The 17544-nt window shown below is 37.8% G+C and overlaps 1 long non-coding RNA gene across 1 annotated transcript; it reads left to right on the top strand.

The window, feature by feature from the left end:
• The first annotated feature begins 14566 nt into the window (after nt 1-14566).
• LOC147390194 (uncharacterized) lies at nt 14567-15381 on the top strand. The gene is made up of 2 exons (XR_015183208.1): nt 14567-14694; nt 14927-15381. It is a non-coding gene; the product is annotated as an uncharacterized LOC147390194 (long non-coding RNA).
• The last annotated feature ends 2163 nt before the right edge of the window (nt 15382-17544 follow it).

The following is a 17544-nucleotide window of genomic DNA, read 5'->3' as shown; positions in this document are numbered from 1 at the left end:
ATCGGGTCAACTTTTCGGATGATTTGCTTCGAACTACCCATTCAGTTACAACCACCGAAGCAATTGGAAGCTTCTGTGAAAATCTCGAGGACAAATTCCTCGAGATGACCGCGGCGCGGTCATGCCTAACCGCGGCGCGGTGACGTGGCGCCCAAATCGACCGAGATTTTTCTGGAAACTTCCTTTCGGCTCGCATATTGTAACCATAGTTGTTACACCGTTTGTTGATTTCCAAATGTGCCCTTTTTACCTGAAATTAGTAACAAACTATTGTTAGCCATATTAATTTGGGATTTAATAAAATTTATTATTATTTTAAGGGAACTAGTATTTATACGATGGTAATCTCGATGAAATTACGGTCCCAAAGTGAGATTATTGGGACCTTATCACACCCCCAAACCTCAATTTTGCTAGTCCCGAGCAAAACTTAAATGTAAACAACTCCTCTTTCGTGAGGTTCCCGACTGCATTTAGCTTATGCAGTAAGCCCTTAAACCCCTAGGTTACCCCTAGTGGACGAGTTTGACTCGTGAGGGTTTGCAGTGAAAGAATATACCCACAAAATTCTAACATTTTGAAAGATAACAACTTCAAAATTATTGCATATAGTGCCATCACACTAATTTTCAGAATCCAGTCAAAGGTCCATTTGAGCAAAAATTCTTTTTATTCCTCATTTTCAGAAATATCTTGAGTGTGTGCACAAATTTTTCTGATTGTAACATAAATTTTTCGGAACAAGGTTTCCCTTCTTAACTACTACAATGTATGGGTCTGCCTAAATTCTAACTCGAAACTGAGCCTCCTGTCTGGGATTGTGAGAAGTATGGATGTTCACTTTAATACCTCTAAGGGGCTTTATCTGTGATATTCCAGTGTACTCACGTTTTTACCATTGACGGCTTTCACCCTACTGAACTATTTTGGTCCCATTGGACTCTTTTTACAATTTGCACTTTTTCAGTTCTAACTTTCACATCTTTCTGCTTTTCTTTTCAACCTTTTTCACGCTTTATCATTTTTCTGATATTCTTTTTTTTTTTCAAAAAGCAGGTAGCCCTTTTCAAGGTACCCAGTCTAATCCTATGGTTGCTGTCTCCAAAAATATCAACTACAGTTCTGTTTTTCTTCTATTCAGCCAACCAAAGGACAAGGAGGTCAAAGTTCATTATTTTTCAAGCTTTCCCTCTCATTCTAGACAGTGAAGAAGACAACTTTAATCCAAAATAACTTTTTCACTACAATCAGAAGTGACGTGAATTTTGTTTTTCAAAATATCTTGTTTTTGAGGAATAAGAATTTATAAACAAATTGGACATGAGCCTAATTTAAAAAATTCGTATGATGACAGTACATATAAAAATTTTGATGAAGGTATTTTTGAAAATGTACCGAAAACAATGTACAAAAATTAAAATGTGCTATCCCACACCCCCAAACCTAAATTTAGCATTGTCCTCAATGATTAAAAGTATGTGTTTAGAATACACCTGAAAACGGATGTCATTACGTTGCAAAAGTTGTAGGTACAACCAACAGAAGTGTTCCGCATAGGATGTAGAAGCTAAAAAGCACACTACACAGGGTGTACACCTGAAAGAAAGTGAGTGAATGCAGAAAGAATAGTCAAGCAGAATATGTACAGAAATCAAGGGTTGCCTCCCGACGTAGCGCTAAGTTTAATGTCTTCAGCCAGACCTAGAACTGGAGTTAATCCTGGTACACAGGATTACTCAAAAATGAATCTTTTTCCGATGAATGAGGGAGAGTCTGAAATGGCTTCAGCCTTTGGCCATTGACTTGGAAAATATTGCCATTGGCTGGGTTGAGTACCTTGATGTTTCCATGAGGGTGAATATTGTGAATCAAAAATGGTCCAGTCCAACGAGACTTTAATTTCCCTGGAAATAAATGAAGGCGAGAGTTATACAGGAGCACTTTCTGGCCTACGTGGAAAGATTTTCTCTGAATGTGCTTATCATGCCAGATTTTCGTTCGATCTTTGTAAAGTTTTGCGCTATCATAAGCATCATTCCTTAATTCTTCCAACTCAGTGAGTTGGAGTTTTCTAAGCTCGCCGGCCTTCGCTAGATCAAAATTTAAATGTTTGATCGCCCAATAAGCTCGATGCTCCAGTTCGACTGGCAAATGACAGGCTCTACCAAAGATTAACCGATAAGGGGACATTCCTATTGGAGTTTTGAACGCTGTTCTGTAAGCCCACAAGGCATCAGATAATCGTAAGGACCAATCTTTACGAGTCGGATTGACGGTTTTTTCAAGAATGATTTTGATCTCACGATTAGAAATTTCGACCTGCCCACTGGTTTGTGGGTGATACGGAGTAGCTACCTTATGAGTGATTGAATATTTACGCATCAAGCTTTCGAAAACTCGGTTACAGAAATGTTTCCCTCCATCACTAATGATAGCACGAGGGGTACCAAATCGGGCAAACACTGTGTTTTTGAGAAATTGAACAACAACCTTATGATCATTCGTTCGACAAGCTATGGCTTCAACCCATTTTGACACGTAGTCGACTGCGACTAAAATGTATTGGAATCCATGTGAAATGGGGAAGGACCCATGAAGTCAATGCCCCAAACATCGAAGATTTCGATGATCAAAATTGGTTGTTGGGGCATCTCATTTCTTCGACTGATTTTTCCTAGACGTTGACATCTATCACAAGATTTAGCAAAGAGATGAGCGTCACGAAAGATTGTGGGCCAATAAAAACCACACTGTAAGATTTTAGCTGCTGTTTTCTTTCCTCCAAAATGTCCACCACAAGCGTGATTGTGGCAGAACTCGAGAATACCATTTTGTTCTCTCTCATCAATACACCGACGAATTATCTGGTCTGGACAGTATTTGAATAAATACGGATCATCCCAGAAGAACCATTTGGCTTGGGCGAGGAAGCGCATACGATTTTGCTTACTCCAAGAGGTGGGAGTTTGACCTGTCACCAGGTAGTTGACAATGTCAGCATACCAAGGTGTGTCAGAAATAGAAATTGCCATGATTTGCTCGTCGGGAAAATTTTCAGAAATCGGAAGAGAGTCAGAGAGAGTTTCAACTACTAGCCTAGATAGGTGGTCTGCAACCACATTTTCGCATCCCTTTTTGTCTCGAATTTCAAGATCAAATTCTTGAAGAAGAAGGATCCATCGTATCAACCTCGCCTTCGCATCCTTCTTGGCAAGAAGGTATTTCAGCGCTGCGTGGTCAGTGAAAATGACTACTTTGGACCCTATAAGATAGGAACGGAATTTATCTAAGGCAAAAACTACTGCTAGTAGTTCCTTTTCTATGGTGGAATAATTGAGCTGGGCATCATTAAGCGTCTTGCTGGCATACTGGATGACATGGGGGAGTTTGTCAACTCGTTGTCCCAATACAACACCTATAGCATAATCGGATGCATCACACATCACCTCAAATGGGAGATCCCAATTGGGTGGTTGGATAATAGGTGCTGAGGTCAACTCAGTTTTCAGTTTCTCAAAGGCGGATAAGCAAGCGTTAGAAAACTCGAAAGAAATGTCTTTGGCTAACAGATCACACAGGGGTTTTGAAATTTTTCCAAAGTCTTTGATGAACCTTCTATAAAACCCTGCATGCCCTAGGAACGAACGAACTTCTTTCACAGTTCTAGGTGGAGGGAGATTTGCGATGAGATCGACTTTGGCTTTATCTACCTCAATTCCTTTGTGGGAAATAATGTGTCCTAGAACTATCCCAGAGGTAACCATGAAGTGACACTTTTCCCAATTTAGCACAAGGTGTTTCTCTCGACATCTCTTCAAAACTAACTTCAAATGATCCAAACAGTCATCAAAACTTGACCCGAATACAGAAAAATCATCCATGAAGACTTCAAGAAAGTCTTCGACCATATCAGAAAATATACTCAACATGCACCTTTGAAAGGTGGCAGGAGCATTACATAGCCCAAAGGGCATACGTCGATAGGCGAAGGTCCCAAATGGACAGGTAAACGTTGTTTTTTCTTGGTCTTCAGGAGCAATTGGGATCTGGTTGTATCCCGAATATCCGTCAAGAAAACAGTAATAAGCATGACCAGCTAAACGTTCAAGCATCTGATCGATGAATGGAAGAGGGAAGTGATCCTTACGTGTCATCGTATTCAGTTTTCGGTAGTCTATACACACTCTCCATCCGGTTTGGACTCGAGTAGGTATGAGTTCATTATCCTGATTTGTCACAACTGTGACACCTGACTTTTTAGGGACAACCTGAACTGGACTAACCCATTTACTATCCGAGATGGGGTATATAATACCCGCATCTAAAAGTTTGATGACTTCTTTTCGGACGACCTCTTGTAACACCGGATTGAGTCGCCTCTGTGGTTCTCTCGATGGTTTGAAATTTTCCTCAAGATGAATTTGATGCATGACCACAGAAGGACTGATGCCTTTGATATCAGCTATGGTCCACCCAATAGCTTCTCGATTTTCGCGCAGAACGTCAAGTAACCGATTTTCTTGTGATTTTTCTAGAGTAGGGGAGATAATGACAGGAAAGGTTTCAGCATTACCCAAAAATACGTATTTCAGCGTATCAGGCAATTGCTTTAACTCGAGCTTTGGAATTTCTTCCACTATTGGAGATGACGAGAGAGAGGACAGACTCTGAATTTTTGGCTGCCAATCCATCATAGGGACAGATTCAAGAAGAGAGTTCACCTCCCTGATGGATTTCTCAGTATCGAACTCAAGGCCGAATTGGCCAAAATACTCTTCAAACGGATCCTTGTTCTCCGCTTCCTCAAAAGTGCTACTGACTAGGGTGTCGATCATGTTGACTTCTTCCAAATCATCCATGTCAGTAGATTGAAACTTATTTTGGAAGACATTCATTTTGACCTTCATGTCCCCAAATGATAGGGTCATGATACCATTGCGACACTTGATGACTGCATCAGAAGTGGCTAAGAAGGGTCTTCCTAAGATGACTGGCACATGAGAATTTGGGTTAATGACAGGTTCAGTATCAAGAACTACGAAGTCGGCAGGAAAGTAGAAATCCTTCACTTTGATAATCACATCCTCCACTATTCCCTTGGAAATCTTCACCGATCTATCTGCTAGACTCAGAGTGATATCTGTAGGTTTAAGTTCACCTAAACCTAATTGTTGGTAGACTGAAAAAGGAAGAAGATTCACACTAGCCCCAAGATCTAATAGACATTTCTCAATCATCGTATCTCCAATGTGCACAGAAATTGTAGGACAGCCTGGGTCCTTGAATTTGGGAACAATTGTCTGCTGAATCAGACAGGAAGACTGGGCTGTCATCACAGCCTCTCTTGGCACAGGAGTTTTTCGCTTCACTGTGGTGAGATCCTTGAGAAACTTGGCATATGAGGGAATTTGACGAATTGCGTCAAGGAAGGGAATATTTATTTGAACATTCTTGAACACTTCTAAGATTCCTTCCAATTGTTTTCCCTTTTTGTTGTCTAGAAGTCTATGAGGGAATGGAGCTTTGGGAATGATCACTCGACTCTCGAGAGGAGGAGGTGTTTCCTTAGACTGGTCTTCTTTTTCTGTGGAAGGTGCACTAGAGGTTGTTTCTTTGGATAGAACCTCCTCAGGCATTTCAACTTTATTATCCACCAATTTGCCAGATCGTAAGGTGTGGACGGCTTGGACAGAATTAGAGGGACCTGCCTGACTATTGATTTCATACTGTCCTCTTGGAACAGTTCCTGCTGGATTTGGCACAGTTTGACTAGGAAACTGGCCTTTGTTTTTCTCTCCTATGGATGAAGCTAACTGACCCATCTGAACCTCTAAATTTTTGATTGCTTGCGCAGTGACCTGGTTGGTCTGAGACTGGCTCTGGGTAGTTTGGATTTGTTGATGTATGAGTTGCTGTTGTTGCTTTAAGATCTCAGCCATCATTGATTCCAATGCTGAGTTTGGTTGAGCAACCGGAGGAGAGTAATTGGTCATAGGGTCGACAACGATCGCCCGTTGATCAGAATTTTGAGGTGAAGAATAGGATTGTTGCGGAACCAAAGATAGGTTCGTACTAGCATGAGTTTGACGATTGAAATTTTTCTGAAACCCTGGAGGACCTCCTGATTGGATAGGTTCACTTTGTCGATAGGAGAAATTGGGGTGAAACCTATTATCGGGATGGTACGTCTGACTATAGGAGTTAGGAGTGGGTTTCCTATACGTGCTGTAATTTCCAACAGCATTGGCTTGCTCTGACTGCGAGAGAGTCAAGGTGGGACAATTCTCTGTAGAATGATTGAAATTCTCACACAGCTGACATGCTGAAAATGTCTCTGTGGCAACTTGTAGAATTGGAGTGGTTTCGTGGAAATTGGATTTGACACTAAAAGCGTCGAACTTCTTATTGAGACTTTGTAAGCTACTCACAAGGCTATTCATGACACTCTTAAGTTCAGGATCAGACTTAACCTCATACATGCCCGGCTTCTTGACTCCTAAATCTCCTCTATCGAAATCCCCTATGTTTGTGCTCCAATTTCGAGCATTCTCAGCCAATTCGACTAAGAATTCATAAGCTTGATTAGGAGTTTGATTCATGAATTTACCCTGATGCATAGACTCGAGAAGAATACGCTGGGCTGTTGGGAGACCTCGATAAAAGAAATTTACCAATTGGGCTTTGTCTATCCCATGATGTGGACACTTAACAAGAAGGTCATTGAACCTTTCCCAAGTCTGGGAGAATTCTTCATCCGGTCTTCCCTTGAAGTTCCGAATGGCATTTTTGAATTGTTCCGTCTTCGCCATAGGGAAGAATTTGGCCATGAATTTTCTCGACAACTCATCCCATGTAGTGATAGAGTTGGAGGACAAAGAGTTTAACCAAGCCGCAGCATGGTCTTCGAGAGAGAGTGGAAATAACCTAAGCTTGACATTCTCATCGTCGAGGTGACCATTTTTGAATGTCTGTCATAAGGTCAAGAATTTATTGAGATGATTGTACGATTGTTCACTTTCGAAACCGTGGAATTTGGGCAGCATATTGATGGTGGCTGCCCGAATTTCAAATTGTGCCACGTTAGCGGTAGGTAGAATTATACATGATGGAGGGTTGGCAGTAATAGGTGCGAACAACTCATTGAGCGTTCGTTGATCCTCATGGATGTGATGAGGTGGAAGTGGATGTGGATCCATTTCTGGGACTGGTGGAGTGAGAACGGTGTTGCTTTCTCTTCTAACCTTAGGTAGAGGGTGAGACCTTGTGATCTCCGGATCAAATACAATCGGATTTTTCTGCGATCTCCTACCTAACATACACTACCAAATTGCACACAATAGGAGGGAGAAATTCACACGTGAGAACTGGGTGCCTATTACTAGACAGCTCCTAACTGGTTCAAAGGATTAATCAAAGCCTCCAACCCAAATCTCTGAAATCGGAACAGCCAGTTTAATCTCCAGAGGAGAGGTGGCGCACAATGCTGAGCAAGGGCACTCTTAGATCACCTCTCGTCTTGAATAGACGTAGTCTATCCCCTGAATTCACGTAGAACTACAGGGCAAGATTGCGCTAGGCACTGTTCACGATCAAGAAGTGCAATTGGTGCAACTTTTGATTAGCTTTGCTTAATGAGCTCGATGGAACCTAGAGTCCAGTCTAATCAAATTTTAATTAATTAATTTGCTGTGAATTTGATTTTCCTAGAAGGGCAAGATATCGGTAATGAACTCCGATTCTTATCTTATGGTGCCATCCTCGTAAGGGTGCCCTTGTTACTATGTGCAATCCAATGTGTACAAATTAGTCACTCAAAAGCAATACAGAAACTCACTAGCGAGTGATGCGTGAGTGTTTTGAAATTTACCTCCCGTTCTAGACGGGGGATGATCGAGTTGAGTCACTCGGGCCACCAACACCAAATTTGGTGTACGAACCCGAGGGGCTGAGATAGTTTCGTCCCACTATCGTCCGTCCCTAAATCTATTACAATCCGAGCCCTCTCGGATACAATTAAAATTTAATACAAATTCAAGTACCTAATACAAATTATTTTCTAAGAAAAATAAAAATGCAGAAAAATTTGAATGTGCTGATCTTCTTAGTGATAGAACCAATTTAGTGGATAAACAATTCCACGTGTCGCCTTCCGTCGAGTCCTTCACCTGACAGAACAAAATTATTCAAATCAGAATACTAACAAAAAAAAAACAATATGACCATTACAATGTCCATGATGTCAGAAACTTTTCCAACAAAAATCAGTAGAAAATGTTGCCACGTCACCGCGGCGCACTAAGGGGAAACCGCGGCGCGGTAAAATTTTGATGAAAATCGATTTTTCAAATTGGAAATGGTTTCTGATATCCTGAGGATTGTAATGAAATTTTTTTCAATTTTTTTTCTGTTCGTTTGGCTTCTGTTTCAAGCAAAACACATTCGGTTCTGTTTCGGAAACTGTTTCGGATACTTTCCGAATTGAAAAATGAATCAACTCGCTGTCCCCGGCAGCGGCGCCATTTTGATCGATTGTAGATCTTGCTAAATAAATGCAGAAATAGAGATTAAGAAATGGACTTTGGGTAAGTCGAATTCGTTCCACAGGGACAATGAGGATTCAAGGATTCATTCGGATAAAAATGCCAAAACAGAATTTAGAAAACAGATTTTTCTTAAAACAAAACAGATTTGTTGCATAAATGAAATGGAAATTAACTTGCAATTTGAAATAAAAACAGAAAGTAGAGATTGAAGATATAAGAAAGGAGGTTTAGAGAAATCAAATCAGCTTTTGCAAACTATCCATAATGCAGATCAATTCCAAGAATAACTCAATCCATGTAGCAAGTCATTGCTCATGGATCGGAAGGTGGAGCGGTTTAATTATTAAAAGTAACCAAGAGACATTCATGAAAATTCAGATTTAATTGAGATTGCCTAGCTTATATTCAGATTCTTCACAAAGCATAGCCGTTCTTGAACTTATCTAAGTAATGGCTATCAAAGTTTGAATCAGAAATATAAGTAGATCATCTAATCAAAGTAGAATTTCTAGAATAGTAAACATGTAAGCAAAATAAGGAATTAAAACTACATTAGAGGGATAAACTTGCTTCGGCATCATTGATCTCTCTAAAGAGGATCTAGCCGATCATCGCAAGGATCATATTGCAACAATACTAAAAAGCAAAGAGAAGATGGGAGAAGAAGATGAAGATGCAACTTGATTCATTCTTGAATGGATCTCTCAAAAGAGTTACAATAGAGCCAATGGCTTACTCTTGATGTTCTCACTACACTCAAGATCTCACCAAAAGGAAAAATTACAGAAAATTAAAAGAAGAAAAAATCAAAACTTATGGAACAAGAGAAGAAGAGAAGAGCCCCCAATTTATAACATTTGTATTCGGGTAATCGGGTCAACTTTTCAGATGATTTGCTTCGAACTACCCATTCAGTTACAACCACCGAAGCAATTGGAAGCTTCTGTGAAAATCTCGAGGACAAATTCCTCGAGATGACCGCGGCGATGTCATGCCTAACCGCGGCGCGGTGACGTGGCGCCCAAATCGACCGAGATTTTTCTGGAAACTTCCTTTCGGCTCGCATATTGTAACCATAGTTGTTACACCGTTTGTTGATTTCCAAATGTGCCCTTTTTACCTGAAATTAGTAACAAACTATTGTTAACCATATTAATTTGGGATTTAATAAAATTTATTATTATTTTAAGGGAACTAGTATTTATACGATGGTAATCTCGATGAAATTACGGTCCCAAAGTGAGATTATTGGGACCTTATCAGAGGTACTTAAATGTAATTGTCCCGACATTTAATACATGTTTCCTTGCAATGAATTCTTTCAAAATCAAAATCATTAAATGCATATAATTCTAACTAGGCCTTAAACAACATGTCTATAAATGAGTTTAATAGTAAATAAAAAGTGGCGAACTTGATAATAAATAAAAAACGTCGAGTTTGATAGTAAATAAAAAGTGGTGAACTTGACAATAAATAGTGGTGAGTTCTACAATAATAATTGTGAACTCTAAATAAAAAAAGCGTCGAGTTCGACAATAAATAAATAAAAACTGCCAATTTGCTACTAACAAGAGATCATTAAGAAAGAAAAAAAGTTTAGTTAATGTCACGTAAAACTTAGGGATTATTTAGAAAGAAACCCTTTTGCAATGGTCCTTTAAGTAATTTTTCCTTAAATGTGACCGTTGTGACATTAAACATAGATTTCCTTCCAATGGATTTTTTTTGTGTGTGGATCCTGTGCACCTAGGGTGGAGCCTTGTTAGTAATCTCCCGTTTAATTCTTGAAAAACTTACGAATTTTTCATTTTTTCAATGAAAGTATTATTTTTTGGATTATTGAACTATTCTGAATAATTCACAGATTTTAAGTTTGAAAAGAATAAAAAACGGTTTTTACAAATTTTTATAAAACTTGACGGAAAAAAAAAATGCTATAATAACTTGTTGTAAGTGTAAATTTGTAAGTTGTGACATGTAACACAAGTTGACTTTGAAGTGACCATACTTCATAATTTTGGAGGAATCTATATTTTTTCGTGGCAAATGTCCCTTTTATCTTTTAAAAGAAATAATGACACGACCCTCTACATTTATTTGAGAGTACACCTTAATTTTTCAAATTGATGATTTGTCATTTGACTTTAGTCTTCTTTTAAAAATCAATTGAACAATAACCTCAATGTCCTCATTATCACATTATTACCATCACCATTAACATCACCATCACTATCATATGGCCGAATTTTTTATTTTCGAATTTTTGAAATGAAACGGATAATACACGCATGAAGCATATGCTACATTCATTGAATTTATGGTCGAATTTTAGGCCGGTTTTGCAAGTAAAAATCGAATAGAATTCGAATTTTTCATGAATCAAAATTTTGTTGTATTTTGAATTTGTTAACAAGGGGGTGGAGAATTGAAACCCTCCTCCCACACCTCAACACATGCCTCGTGAGCCACAATCCTAGGGATTGATGCAAAAATATCTCGTTTTTAATTTTTCTTGGATTGTGGCTCAGGTGGCATGTGCTAAGGTTTGGGAGGAGGGTTTCAATCCTCCAGCTTGGGTGCATATGATCTGGATTCTTCTTTTTAAATCATATCATTAAATGCATATATTTCTAGTTAGGGCTTAAAGAGCATGCCTGTCTATGAGTTGAATTGCTTAAGGAATAAATATGACTTAAATCTTTTTTTGAATATTTTGTTTTTTATTTTTTGACAACCAGGCAACCATAAAGTTTTACGAGGCTTTCTGATCATTACTACCAAGTGTTTCAAAACATAAAAGAGCACAAAACACAAATAATCACAAATGCAAAGTTTTATGTTTGTGAGATTTCGTGTAACAAACAAGCATTGCCTACGCATATAGGGTAATGATTAAATGACTCCCCTACATAGCATACTCAATCGACTCCCCTGACGTGTGACATGGGCTAGAACAGTAGATCCGTACTCCTCTGGATATACAATTGCACATATTTATGGGTTTTGTTGGAGTCCTATTTTCTGAATAGTGCTGATAATCTGACTTTGGCACTTGGCAACTCAATAGACTTATCTGACATGATAGGCTTGGGAACCGTAGATGTGCTCTCCTTGGAATACAGAACTATGGTCCCCATAAAAAAATGCAGTTTTGTACCCGAGGAGAGCATATCTACGATTGTCGAGCCTGTGGGGAGTCATTTTATGACGACTCATGTATATAAAAGCCTAAAGAAACTTATGCATGAAGATAGATCGGCAACATGCCATTCCTTTCACGTAATATGCATTAGCTATGAGAGTACAAAAACCTTTCCATCGAAAAACCACTCCCCACCTACAGAATTGATGAGTTCTACATCCACCATTTCTCTCTCCCTCTCTCTCTCTGAAAAATGTGGTTCTGGGTTCTTCAGATTTTCCTCCTAAACTCCCTAAAAATACGTTTAGAATGATTCAAGCTTGGTCTCCAACAACATTGAAACCAACTAGAGTGGATTAATGGCTTTAAGGGGTGTTCTCGTTTGGGGTGGTTGTGTTCCTCAATTGGGCGGTTGTGGTAGTGGAGATTTAGGATCTAAGCGTAATGGGGTCTCTTTGAATTGGAGGAAAGAATGGTGGAGTTTGTAAATGAGAATGTTATCCTGTTTCAGGGCCTTTGTTGGGTCAGAGTGCAATTACACCAGTTGAAGACGGGAACCCATCTTCTAAAGATTTTAGTTATCTGCCAAGTGGGTCATGTTTTTCCACATTGTAAAGTTGTTTTTTAATTAATCTAATTTCTGATTTTATTTCTAATAATCTGATTTTGATTCAATTTTTTTTACACGAATTTCTAAGATCTATGTAGAGATTTTGGTACCATGAATTTCATTCTCACAAAGAGTAATGATTTTATGACCATGGTTCTAGCACATGCCACGTCAGGAGAGTATTTTGGGTATGCCACACGGGGGAGTCATAGTCTCGTTTCCACATGAATGGAGAATTGTTACTTGTTTGTTATAGTTGGCATCAAATGCTACTTGTTTGCTTTAATAACACTTTAATGTACCGGGCAGGATGACTCCCACAATATTACCCGTTTTATGATACTTGCAAGAGAACCCATAATTCCAAGAACTGAGAGGCCTTTCAAGGTGATGAGAGTCCATTTCTTCTGCCCATTTTGAATTCAGGTCAAAGATTTAAGGCAGAACTTCTTGATTTTCTTTCTAGACAAGCGTTGTCTTCACTCTAGAAGAAGGCCCTGGAGTACTATTCAAAGCCTTGGCAGTGTTTGCTCTGAGAGACATTAATTTAACAAGGGTAACTCCTAGTAGAGTACAGTTTTGTTATTTATCCTTTTGGCTGAAAGCTTAAGATTATTTTCTCCCTTGTATGCAAACTCAGATTGAAAGCCGCCCGAGAATGGGACCCTTGAGGATTGTTGATGACTCTAATACAGGGAGTGCCAAGTGAGTATAGCTTTCCTCTTGGTTGGTTGGGTATGTATACATAGAATAATGATTTTTTGACAACCTCTCCCCCCCCCCCCCCCTCTTCTCACACGCACCCAATGATATGGTATGTGTTAGAATCATAAATTATTTTCCTTGGGATATACAACTGCACATATTTATGGGGATGTACAATTATTTATCCCGAGGGAAAATACTATGGTTCTAGTCCATGCCACGTTAGGAGGCGACTGTTAGAGGGGGTTTCAGAAAATCACGACTTATACATATAGGGTCAGAATTTGTAGACACATAAAGCTACAACGTGTTTTGTCTTATATGGGCAAAAAAGTTTGGAATGGGCTGATTTTTGTGGGGATGATCTCTATGATGAGGAGATCATCCTCACAAAAAATCAGCCCATTCTGAAACTTCTAGCCCCATGTTTACAAGTTGAAGAATTCTGGACCGTCCTTTTTTTTTGTAAATCACTTTTAATAGGGTTAAAAGTTTTGGAATAGGATGATTTTTTGCAAAGATGATCCCCTCACCATAGAGATCATCCTCACAAAAAATCAGCCCATTCCTAACCTTTTTGCCCATATATGATAAAGCACGTTGTAGCTTTATGTGTCTACGGATCCTGGCTCATATCTATATGTGGGTAGCGTTCGGTTGCCGAAGTTTGAACCAAAGTGTGTTTTGTCCTATATGGGCTAAAAGTTTCAGAATGGACTGATTTTTTTTTTGTGAGGATGATCTCTATAGTGAGGAGACCATCCTCACAAAGTCAATTAATTCTAAAACTTCTAACCCCAGTTTATAAGTTGAAGAATCATGAACCGTTAGTTTATAAATCACTTTTGATGGGGTTAAAAGTTTCGAAATGGGCTGATTTATTTTATTTATTTATTTATTTTTTGAGAAGGATCTCCTCACCATAGAGATCATCCTCACAAAAAAATCAACCTATTCTAAAAATTTTAGCCTGTGTAAGACAATTTTTCTATGCTCTCTAAATGACTAATTTTTGATGGCAGGTATTTTGACTACCTTTTCTATATTGATTTTGAAGCATCTATGGCAGAACAACGTGCACAAAGGGACACCTTTAGGTTGGTGCTTTCACTATTTATGGCCTATGGTCAAGTACTACTTTTTTTTATTTTTTATTGTACTTATGATCCATAATTACATCAGAATCCTCATATTTATTGAACCATATTATATATCTATATATGAGAATACTAACGTTCAAGACCTCACAAGGATGTTGGTTTTCGTTAGATATCCCCACAACTTTGGATTTCCCAAAATATTTTCAATATTATATCTTTTAGCTTTTAGTGCAAAGCGGTAAGAATATTTTAGTATTTGTCTAGTGACATTTTTTGAATATTGCCTTCTTAATGGCGTTTTAAATTTTTTTGTTGTTGCAATAAATGCTTTTTCAAAAATGCTACTGAGAATTGTAATATTTACAAAAATACCTATCTACAAATACAAAAATACCCTTACTTTTTTGTGTGCTAAAAACACAATGTTAAGGGTATTTTTTTTTTTTTTTTCGAAAACCCGAAAGTTGTGGAGAACACAATGAGGTCTTGTACATTAGCATTAGAGAGAGATTGTGTACCCAAATCCCAGGTAGGAGTGTCGTAAACTCCTCTACGCAAATATTTTCTATGAGTCATTTCTCCTCTACACAGGTTTGAGGATCACCATGTCTCACCCTTGTCTTAAATTATCATGACCAATAATGAGTCTTCATGAAATATAGCTTGAATTACTATTGATCTAATTCTAGAATGCTTTTGTGCCTAATAATCAGCCCCTAATGATCACCACACGTTCTATGAATACTTTACTCCGAATGTTTTCTCGTTATAACTTTATATGGTGGAGATATGCCATTTTTATAAGATTCTCAATGTCATGCAGGAATTTGCAACATTTCTTCGCGTCCTCAGTTGCTATCCCATGGATATGAGTATATAGATGTTCTTCCTGGGAGGCAGTCTTCACATAACTGTTTTGGTTTTGCCAAGTTCACAAGCATGAAACCACTTATCCTTCTCTTTCTTTGAATTCAAGTTTTTAATTCGAAGAGTTCTACGACTATAAGAGATAATCCTACAAAAAAATCAATAATTTAGTTTTCTTCATCCTTCCAATGGGGTTTTGCTGGAATTGCTTGAAATATATCGTAATGAGTCCCTATTCAGCAATTGTTCGGATCTTAAGTTTACTATGATTTGTGCTTAGCTGATCTCAGCTTTTAATGGAGATTGCTGCAAATAAGAACTACGGCTTTGCGAGTTACAACCAAGTTTGGTTGCATCATCGTCAAGTTTGCTTAGAAGTAATAAACTCATAAAAGAATTATGTTTTACTTATCATCCTCCATGTTTCATCTTTGTTTGATAATGGCATCCTTGTTATTCTTTGAAGGGATTAGCTTGTTCATATTGCTATTAAGTATTCTGAATTTTTATGTAAACTCAAAACTGTGCTTATGGTTCTGATCTTAATTGAAAAATCAAAAATAGATCACCAATTGATGTTTGAATCGTTGATCTCGACACTTAAAACATAAATCTTCGACAATTCAAAATTTTTTTTAGGGTGTTTTGTCCAGCTTGACACTGGATAGATCTTCTGGAAACACCTTAAATGCAAACATTGTACTGGTGAAACGGATACTCGGATCAAATGTTACAAGTAAATCTTCAAAACTATGAGTATATATGTTGTTTTTCTTTCGTCAAGATCAATGTCATAAATTGTTGAAATAGACCAAGAATTACATTTGTATCTTCAAAATTATGAGTATATCATCCTTCATTCATCATCCACCACCACAGACCATCTTAATGGATCACAATCGCTATTGAAAGACTTGGGTAAATCAAAATCAATGGTTTGGATAAATCGAAAGAGTTGAGAAGAGAGTACTTTGGTACTTCAAAACCTTAGTTAAGGTGTAGGAGTAATTTTCCCATTTGAAGTAGACTTGTGTGGATGTGTGTATCTCAAATCCATATTGCAAAATAAATAAATTAATTAAAGGAACAAATTCATCCTTATTGGTATATTTGAGCAATTTGAATGAAAATTGCTCAAATCCAATTCCCTATCATTATTTGGAACTCATTCACGAATTATTCATTTTTATGAAATATAATCGTTGTGGATATTAACTTTCTGGAATATGGTAGGTACACAATTCTCATAGAGTATTAATTTACAACATTAAGAACAACAGATACACTAAAGTAAAAGCACATGGAGAACAATACAAACGAATTTTCACCAAAAAGAAGATTATTATAGAATAAAAAGCCACCAAAAAATTGTGAGGAAATGTCTTCTTGGGACTCTGGTACCATAGTGAAAAGGCAATAGTGGACCACAGATCCAGAGCATGGTAGTGTGTCATGTTCCCAAAGAGAGAAGTGCTTAATTTTCAGTTTCATTAACACTAATGTGCTTTTTTGTGCATTGGTTAGGTTTGCTTCAAAGAAATTGACTCAAAGCAATTACCTAACTCCATGAGTACAGATCCATCATTCATGACAAATTAGTTATAAAGACATATATGCCATGTGCCCATGTGCAAGTTGACCTATATAGGAAACTCATTGAAGAGGAGGATCAAATGTTTCCTTTGTGTCTCCACACAAACAAACATATACCCCAACCCGCCATCTTATACTGATGTCATACCCTTTAATCTCATTACTTTGTTGTATTAAAAGACTGCAAAAAATGATCTAGACACCTTCATCTTCAACCTCAATGAAAAACAACATTTGATTAGGTTTTCTTTCAACCATAGAGGAAAAGATAAGGTTTTGGTTGTAGAAAACAAATAAAAGAATTTTGGCTAAAGATTAACAATGACGGCATTTAAGACATTTTTATTAGTCTTAGATTCAAGAATGAGGTCAAAGAGTAAAAATACCTGAGTATCTCAGATATTTAGCAAAGACTAATGATAAATTGACATGGCAAAACATATGCAGATGATGTGGCAAGGGCACAAAACCGTCATATGATATAATGCATCATTTTATCATGACTCAATTATTATGCCTAGGACTAATGATTAATTGACTCAAAATTCACTCGCTTGACGTGGCATGTTCATAAATCCTTCACCCCCCCTACATTTCCAAGTGGGATTTCTGATGCTTTCTTCACTGTCTGCCACAACCCTCTTTTGTTCACAAAAACAAACAAAAAACAAAAAAGAAAGAAAAAAAGAAAAAGAGGAAGAGAAAATATGCAAGTTTCATCATCCTTGTGGCAGACCATAGTGGAAATTGTGGAATATTAGGGTTTGTTAATGGGCTCATCTATCTATCAATGGCTGTAAAGACATATAAAGGCATGGCTATAAAGACATATATGCCATGAACCCATGTGCAAGCCCCCCCCTCCTATATAGAAAACTCATTAAAGAAGAGAAGGATCAAAAGTTTCCTTTGTGGCTCAAAAGTCAACACACACGCACGTACAATCTACCTTGCGCCCAAATTGGATGTACCAACTTGTAA

This window comes from Akebia trifoliata, chromosome 11 (assembly GCF_017979445.1).
Source record: "Akebia trifoliata isolate Shusen 1 chromosome 11, ASM1797944v1, whole genome shotgun sequence".
NCBI lineage: Eukaryota > Viridiplantae > Streptophyta > Magnoliopsida > Ranunculales > Lardizabalaceae > Akebia > Akebia trifoliata.
Note: the sequence above shows the minus strand (reverse complement) of the source record. Positions and strands in the feature narration are given on the sequence as shown.